Below are 9444 nucleotides of genomic sequence, written 5' to 3'. Positions count from 1 at the left end.
TACAAACCAGATTAAAAATTGCTCATCCTGAGGTTATAGTTAAACTTCTGTGGTCTAAACCACTATTAGTACTGACAAGTAATTATAACCCCACCCTCTTTGGCAGGACTTGGGGAGAACAATTTTCAAAAATTATTATGATAACACAGGGTTAGGGTTAGATTTTCAGGCTACTTTCTGTTCACTGCTCAAAACTCAGAGTCACAGAGGAGCACCCGATGGGATAAAATAACCACTTTTATTTGACTACATATGCAAATTGTAGCAAGTCTGATATCTAAAGCAGCATAGAAACAAATGGTTGTGTTGAATTCTTCTTCTTTTGTCTTAGAGATAAGTTAAGCTAAACAACAGGTTCTGAAAAAAAAAAAACACTTAGCCTGGCCTTTTGATAACACTGAACTCCACTGCTTTCATGAGCAACAAGCACATGACCTTAAAGAAGTGAGCGAGCTGAGCCTAAAAAAAGAGACCTGCTGTATTAGTACAGTCGTTTATCACCCTTGTTTATTGCTTGCAAAGGTCTTAGGCTACATAGAATAACTGAATGAAAATCTAATGAATGGCAGGTAATTCAGATTAACCTGTACTGAAACCTTACACTCTGCTTGGTTAAACAGCGCCATCTGGAGTACATTATTATATATAAATAACCCCGGGCCCGTATATTTACAAGGCTTCCTTGTAGCAAGAGTAGCTCCCAGTGATCGAATTCTTAGAAATGTTTTCACCTTTAAGTTAGAACTGTTCACAAAGCACATGAGCCCATAGCTCCTCAGCAGAAAACTTGTTAGGCGAGGGGAAGAAGACCTTTAAGAGTATTAAAACCTTTAGAAAAAATACAGTCGTAAAACCCATTGACATGCAGGTTAATTAATTATTTTAAGTTTGACAGGGAACACCATCAGTGTGATGCACAAAAAAGCCAAACAAAAAACCAAACAATCTGAATGGACATGCTACAAGCTTGCAAGAAAGAGTCTGCTGTAAAGATAGAAGGCAGGCCTCACCATTTATACAGTGTCTTATGGCAACTGGAGGAATTTCTGCATTTACTGAAGCATCACACATTTTGATCATGCAGAAGAGTCATCTGTGGGCTTCAGTAACCTACAAAGAGGAGGGAGAAACAAAGGATGAATAACAGTGAGCTAATTAACAGTGCGCTTAGTGTTACTGATAAAAGCTGAATATTTTCTCTGTTAATTTCAAAGACACAAATATTAGCAGTAAATATAACTATCGACAAATTAAATCAAACAAGAAACAGCACATTTAGGCCTGTTTTTCCAAACATTTCATCAGCCTGCGGATGTTTTTAAAATAATTTACACATTATTTATAACAATACCATATCTAAACCGTAAATTAATGAAATCTACTATTATCGGCTTCTGGTTGTTTCAGAACCAAAGACTTATTGTTCCTGCCCTAAAACTATGGTCAAATCTGTATTTCAAAACTAATCTATTAATATTTATGGTTTGTGTTTGTGAAAGCATCAATAGACAGGTCAAATTCAATAGAGGAAATTCTTCAGGCTCTGATGTAAAGAAAGAACCAACCAGCATTAGTAAATTCTGACCCTTTAGGGGATAAAGTCTCACATGTTGTTTTTATCACTACCTGTACCCATGCAAATCATATATAACCTTAGAGACATGACACGTACCTAGAACTGTCGGGATTTGAAGCTTGTAGTGGCAATACTTCTATCTTCCCAAGAATTGCAGATGCAATGAAGTGATAAAACAAACTAAACATGGAAACCACTATCATTTCGCCGTGAACCACACCTTAAAACAGGGACAACCTGTCTGTACTACCTGTGTGTCTCTTTGTTTTGTAATAACATTTCTAAAAAATATATGCTTTTAAGTAGGTTAATGCGATCTAGATCACCACCACTTGGGGAGCGATAAAAAGAAAAGATAAAAAGGAACATAACACAGTTTACAAACACAATATTATATCTTATTTTATTACCAAAGACCTATTTGCTGAAAATGTTGCATATCTCAGCATGCTGCACCTGGCAGGGCGGAGGCTTGCTGTGGTGGGGTTGCTGCTGTGGAATTTATGTAGGAGCTGCATATTTACGTCTGCTATGTTGTCTTCTCTTGGTGGGTGTGGTCCTAGATGTTGGGCCGCGTGATGCAAACTTGGAGTCCTTCTGCAGGACGGGTGCCTGGTCCCCGCACCCAGCCCTCTGGGATGGGGTGGTCTGTTGTGGAGTGGTGGTGCTGGTGCCCACTGTGGCTTGGTCTTCACTGTCAGTTGTAGTCACTTGGGTTTTCTAGGCTCATGTGGATTCCTAATACCTCCCTGGGTTGTGAATTTGGATTCTGGTGATTCAGGTGACCGATGGGAGTGGGGGTGTGCTCACAACATAAATCACCACACTCCTTGTTATTGTTTTTGCTTGTTTCTTTATCCTTGCTTGAGCGTTTTGATCCTGGGTTTCATTGTCGTGTATTTGGCTCTCTTTGAAGGGAAATGAATATAAGAATAGTAACAATAGGATACCGGGGAAGATAATGCGCACGTTCACAAGGAAAGAAGGGCCAATTTTAAATTCAATAAAGGGTGCTTTCACCCCTGTTATAAAGAGAGAAATTCAACCAGCATTACCACCTGTACCCAAGTATGTAATACAGATCTTTAGAGACATGATAGTGGAGCTTTGAAGCATACTTCTGTCTTTCCCAGAATCAAAGATGTACTGGAGTGATAAAACAAAACATAGAAACTAGCACCATTGTGCAGTGAGCCACACCTTAAAACAGGGACAAGCTGTCTGTATTGCCTGCGTGTGTCCTTTGGTTTCCTAACCTTTGTACTCAGAAAAGATTTCACAACTACTTACGAGTAATGCTATTCAGATAACCACACAGGCAGTGGCTTTTGATTTGCTGAAACTTATAACAACAATGTGCCAAAGATGAGGATGTTAACAAAGTGTTTGCATAAAATGTTGATCTATTTGCCAGTCTTTCACAGAGTGGATAACTCTTTGGATCTGGAGAAAGACTCAACATCACCTCTTTCTATGCCCAGTCATCCTGAAAGTGCTACTGATGTGTTGCAAATTTTAATAGGTATGCAGTACTGTGCAAAAGTTTAACTTTACCCCACATTTACCTCACAAGACATTCATAGAGTTTTTAAAGTGGTCTTTAGTAGAGATGGACCGATCTGATATTACGTATCGGTATCGGTCCGATACTGACATAAATTACTGTATCGGATATCGGAGAGAAATAAAAAAATGTAATCCGATCCATTAAATATCAAAAAAGCACCTCACAAAACTTGCGACACGGCGTAACTCGGCTCATAACCGCAGCACGTCGGAGCAGTGTGCTCACGTGATAGAGCGGCTGTGTGTATTTGTAGCCTCACTACCAAACCAGCATTTCATCTCCGAGGAAGTTATCCCAGAGAGAAGTAAAGCACGTGTGTAAGTTCATCTCTGAATGTTTGTAAAGCATTCCCACGGTCAGCTTAACAACCAATATATGGAGCGACTGCCTCTTCTTGCTGCTACTTCAATCGTGAAACTGATTAATGATCAGCTGTTCGGCTTTTCTGTGGCGAGTCCGTCTCTCTTGTTTGTTTTTGGCCCACTTTGCGCCAGAAAGAGGAAACCAGCAGCTGAACAACAGCAGCACGTTTAAGCTTGATAAGCTGTTGTTAGAATTTATTTAATATTACTTTCTACACCAAGATCTTTTTCTACGTAGCTGACAGCTGGTAACTGTGCAGGGGCGGATCTAGCAAAGTTTAGCCAGGGGGGCCGATAGGGCATGAACAGGGAAAAGGGGGCACAAAGACATACTTTTCTTTCTTATTCTTATTTAAAATGTCGAGCTTTTAATAAATAATTATCCGAATCTTACACCCAAAGTTTTAATCTGATGTAAAATATATAGAAGTCCATTACTGTGTATAGTAACTGTTAAGTCTAATATACCCTAGTAAGCTATAGTACTTTTTCCTTTGGGAAGATACCATCTGTGCAGTCTGCAGTTCTGTTGAAGAAAGATGTTGAATCTATTTAATTATTCTTGAAAAATAATTTATTTCTGTGCATTTTTTTCCACACTGCATCAAATTAAAGTTGATTACGTCGATTAAGCATCATGAGGTGGAGGTTGGGGGGTGGTTCCCTATTTTTTTTTTTTTTTTTTGCTGGGAGTTTGCAACCCTATTAGTTAGGTTGCTTAATATTTCTGCTAAGCGCTCTTTAAAATACCAGAATAGGGAGGATGGAGCAGGTTTAAGTTTATTAGATTGATCAGTGTTGCTGAACTGTGAAATATTTTGGGTGCAGTGTATTTTTTACATACAGGTATAACAGAATAGCTTTAGTGTTGTTGTTTATTTAAACTTGAGTATGAACTTATACAAAATGCAGCAAGATATTAAAAAACAGTTTTATTGATTAAAAAACACACTATATCGGATTCATATTGGTATCGGCAGATATCCAAATTTATGATATCGGTATCGGTATCGGACATAAAAAAGTGGTATCGTGCCATCTCTAGTCTTTGGGTCACCAGGTTTTCTGAAGGTCTTTCAACCTTTCTTCTTTGCATATGGTTTGGCATGACTGTTGTGTTTTTTAAGCAAATTAACAATAATCTATGAACCATTCAAGGATTTAAAAAAGCACCTAAATCAAGGGATAAGCCAGTGCTGTTTCTACACATACCAGACAACCTAGCAAAGAGCCAATTTAAAAGACTGAGCTCCAACAGGGAGATCAGTTTGAGAACAGAAAAAAAACCACTTCAGTACATAGCACATGAATCATCACATCTCACAACATAGAAGACATAGCTTCTAAAGTGTTTGGAGGGGGTGGGGGTGTGAGTGCAGGTCTGTGTCAGTGTACATGCGTATGTGTGCGTGTGTTCCATGTTCAACTGAGAGAAAGTGTCTCTTCACCCGGTTAAGCAAAAGTCAACAATCTTCGATCAACGCGGATGGCCTTGAAGGATTTTCAGTGTTTTCTTTATTAATTTATACATTACACATTAAATACATTTCCAAGTTAGGATTTTGCTATTAGACTTTAGGTTGCTCATATTGGTTTGCTAGTTTTTAAAAGCTTTAGCTTGGATAATGCTAATGGAATAGGGATCCTGGACCAACACTATTATGATGATGTAGGAACAACATAACCACTTCCACATGTTTTGTGTTATGAATTTAAATATTAGTCTTCTACATAAAGCAGTAAGAAAAATAATTGTGTGATTATGAGATTTTTTTAATTTTTATTTTGTGGAGCACGAGGTTCTTCAAAAACATCTTGGCTGGTCTTATGATACTAAAGCCTCTGGGCAGCTTTCATGATTGTGATGAAAAGAGCATGCAGGGCCTTAATAATGTATTTGAACAGTTTAGCAGTGATGATTTAGATCTGTCATTTTATAAGCTAAAGGATGTTTTCGAGTTTATTAAGATGTTATTCAAAAATGCAGCATATATAAACTCAAAATTGATAGAGTCTACTGTTATCTTCTTCTATTGCCTTGCTTGAATATTTTAGGACCAGGCATGCCTTTTCCCTGGGCTAAAAATGCACTGAAAGGGTTGTTTTCAAGTTGATCCAGTTTTTTAGGGCTAAGGCTGTTGATGCACTGATAAATGTGATATTTAACTGTGTAAAAAAAACAAACCCAAAAAGTTAAATTCAGCACAGGAATGTCTTTATGCACTTGTACTTGTAGTAAACTCTGATCTTTTACGGGATAGAGAAGGCCTTGCTTTGTTCTTTCATGCACCAGTGCAGTCACCTTTTGTCTCAGTACCCAAATCGATCATAAAAACCTGAACATAATTCATATCAGGGATTGTGGAGGTTTCATACTTAAAGCTAGTAACAGGAATTCTTCTGTGTTTAGTGTCACAGATGAAAGGAGGTGATAAACTGAATACCAGCATCATCAGTCAGCATGTAAATAATAAAGGGACCATGCTTGCATAACCTCCTTTAGATTCTTGTTTTCACAATCTGTTCAGACCATGTGGTTCAAAAGTTTCACTTTCACAATTTCATTGTTTGGTAGTGTTAATGTTAAGAGCTGAATGAACACATAAAACAGCCAGTATATGACAAAATTAGCAATAAACATAAGAAGTAAATGAACTTTGGATCATTAAATTGGTTGGAGTGAAGAATGAAGTGTGCAACTCATCCTGTCTTTCTTCCTTTACTAGTTCTGTTTTCTTTTTAAATGTGATTATTTTATGGCACCACTAACACCACTGTGCTCCTGGTCAGCACATCCAAACTTGGACATTCCAAAATAAAAGTCTTCTGTTGTTGGATCTTTGTTTTGTTAGTGCACCTGACGGCATCATTGCAGCAATATGGGAGAAATAATTTCAAAACTCAGAAAATGTTCATCGTTTCCTCCATTAGCCAAAGGCTGCAGACACAAAAATGTCAGAACTGTCAGTGTCAGAATATTTAGAGTTTGTTTATTGCTTTGACTCAAGGGAGTCAGAATGAGTTCAGAATGACTGTTTCTGGTTACAGTTAATTTGTGAGGTCTAAATCACCATCAGTAATGATAAGTAACCCTAACCCATTACGATTAGCAATACTTGGGAGTACATATTTCATTTGTATGAATTAAAAAAAAACAAAAAAAAAATGCTTGGACACTGCTTGCATAATTGAAAGGTTTATGACTGTGCTTCCACACAAACGCAAAGCAGAAGCTGAAGCACCGTCAACTATATTTCCAAACCGACTTCCCTCCAAGCCAAATACTAGAAAATATGATGAAGCAAATCTTCCCTTTGGCTTCACCTGCAAAAGTGGCAAGGTAGGTATTCCCGGCAGAATTAGCTTCCCCTGGCCTGTCCAAAATCACAAACAAACAGTATCCAACTTTCTTGATTTTAGTTTACAAACACTTCTTCTAATGACTAAATACTCCTGACATTTTGAAGATGTTAGCTCTTTATACAGTAAAGTTACAGTGGGATACAAATAACATCAGGCTGATCCTGCCACAATTTGTTCCCCCTGTCCAAATCACGGACAAACAGTATCCCACAGTTGTTTATGTTTTTTAGCCCATTTTGCACAGAGAGGCATTTTTTGAAAAATGGATTGATAGCAATATTGAATATTATTACCAGAGATGGGCAGTAACGCGTTACTGTAATCTGATTACTTTTTTCAAGTAACGAGTAAAGTAAGGGATTACTATTGCAAAAACCGTAATTAGATTACCGTTACTTTCCCGTAGGAACGCTGCGTTACTGCGTTACTAAAACCGTGATTTTTTTTGCGAGAATGTCTCATGACAGTGACGTAAGCCAGTGCGACGTTCGTGACAACAGCTGTGTGCAGATCAACAATGGATATGTGCGAGTGCGGAAAGAGTATGAGCGTGCAGCGTTTAAAGCGTGGAAGTACTGACCTTTGAGTTTGATTCCATAAAAAGTGACAAAAACATTAGTGTCCATTGTGCGTGGGAAGAAAACTTCTTTTTACAGTGAAAAAAACCCTAAACAAGCACCGAGTGCGCAACGACGGATTCTTCCACTGACCGCTGCGGCACACAGCGTGACATGAAAGGCGCATACCTTTGACGTTGCGTGACGAACTCCGTATTCCTCGTCCACAAGTAAACATAAAAATGGAGTTTTCGAAAATCTCCAACCTGACAGGAGTTTTAAAAAATCTCCATTTTCTGTGATTGGAAACGCCGTTTATGTGTGGACGAAAGGTGTGAAGGTGTGGACGTAGGTGTGGAACCTGCATTTTCTAAAATAGGTGTGGACAAGGCATAAAAAAATTGCTACCGTAGTTTATTTTACTGCTGCCTGTAATTTATTGCAGTTTACTTTTAATTGTGTAATTGTTTATTAAATGTGTGTGAAATAAACAGCAATGGAGTTTGAAAACAAAATATAGGTGTGTGGTTGGAGAATGTCTTTGTGTGTGTGTGTGGGGGGGGGGGGGGGGGGATTTTCTTGTAGAACAAAGGGGGGCCTAGCAAAAAAGGGTATGGTAACCACTGCCATAAGGGTTAAGACACAAAAGTCCTTCACAGCTTTAATGAGCAACAAACACAAACACACAAGATTTTAAAGAATGTGATGAACTGAGCATGCGGTATATTTAATCTGCCTCACCCTCTTCATCAGCATTTTTTGAGGAAAAAGACATGCTGTGGTAAAGTCTTTTATTTTAGTACCCTGACCTGTTTTGCTGTCACTGATGGTGGGCTCCACGAAGGGAGACACAATATTAACCTTTCTCTGGGATACTGAGATACTACAGAGTCTGTAAAATTCAGACTACCAGAATTGTGTGGTGCACCCAATTTACAGCTTGATCTTTAACTATAAAAAAATAATTCACATAAACCATGTCTGCACGAACAGATATGCGTGGTGCAACAGCGCCACCTGATGTATATTATTATTATTCTATTTGTTCTGCACGAATTTGCACAGCTCCCTAGTGCTAAGAGTAACTCATGAAAACAGTCTAAATCCTTCCATAGAAACGTTATTAATACCTTTTATTTGATTATGCATTGTTCAAGTTTAATTCTGTTATTTTATGCACACTGTGATTTTGGCTTTTAATTGCTTGTAAGTGCCTTAAAAGGTGCCTATAAATAAAATGTATACTTGTTATTATTATTATTATTATAAGTGAAAACTAACAGTGCCACCTGCTGCACATTATTATTACCATTATTTTAAATAAAATCCCATTCTGGTATTCAGTACCAGTATGAAGAGTAGCTCCTCGTGGAAATGAGATTTTCTAAAAAAAAAAAAAAAAATCCCCTGAAAGTTGGGAGTAAATCCTGGCAAAAAAAACCAAACAAAGACAAAAACAAAAAACCCCAAAATATTTCTAAGGTGAAAAACTGGAAAGTGCATACCAGCGCTGTCATGCACTGCCTGATGATACTGGTATCCATGTGCTCATTTGCTTATTCACTTCAGTAAATCTGTGAAATTGGAATAGGAGAGTTTCCCCTTCTTGGTACACATATACCAAAAACTTTGACTCTGGTATGGGTTTTTTTTTGTCTTACTTGTGCACAGGTACTGATAAAATATGATTTTAGTGGTGTGTGGAAACACAAAGCAATGCTTACTGTATCCTTTAATGGGCCAGAATTTACTGTGACTGGTATCATTTTTTATAAGAGATTTTTTATTATCAGTGCATAAAGAGGTTCCATTATAGATTTAACTTGTCTCACCACAGTTAGGTGAATCAAAAAACCCTAGGTCCAGTTAAGTTGGTCAATTTGTAAACAATCATTTTAGCAGTTTTAGGAGAAGAATGAATGATCTGTGGTCCTAAAAGATCCAGAAGCAGATGATAGCAGACCTGATAAATGTACTGTTTAGACATGGTGAAGTTATAGATGTCTAACTAAACTGGAA

This window comes from Aulonocara sp. 'chitande type north' Nkhata Bay, linkage group LG7 (genome assembly GCF_057382095.1).
Source record: "Aulonocara sp. 'chitande type north' Nkhata Bay isolate Kocher_YH1m ecotype deep benthic linkage group LG7, A_spYH_male_GT1.1, whole genome shotgun sequence".
Taxonomy (NCBI): Eukaryota; Metazoa; Chordata; class Actinopteri; order Cichliformes; family Cichlidae; genus Aulonocara; species Aulonocara sp. 'chitande type north' Nkhata Bay.
The sequence above is the reverse complement of the archived record's forward strand: the minus strand, read 5'-3'. Positions refer to the sequence as shown.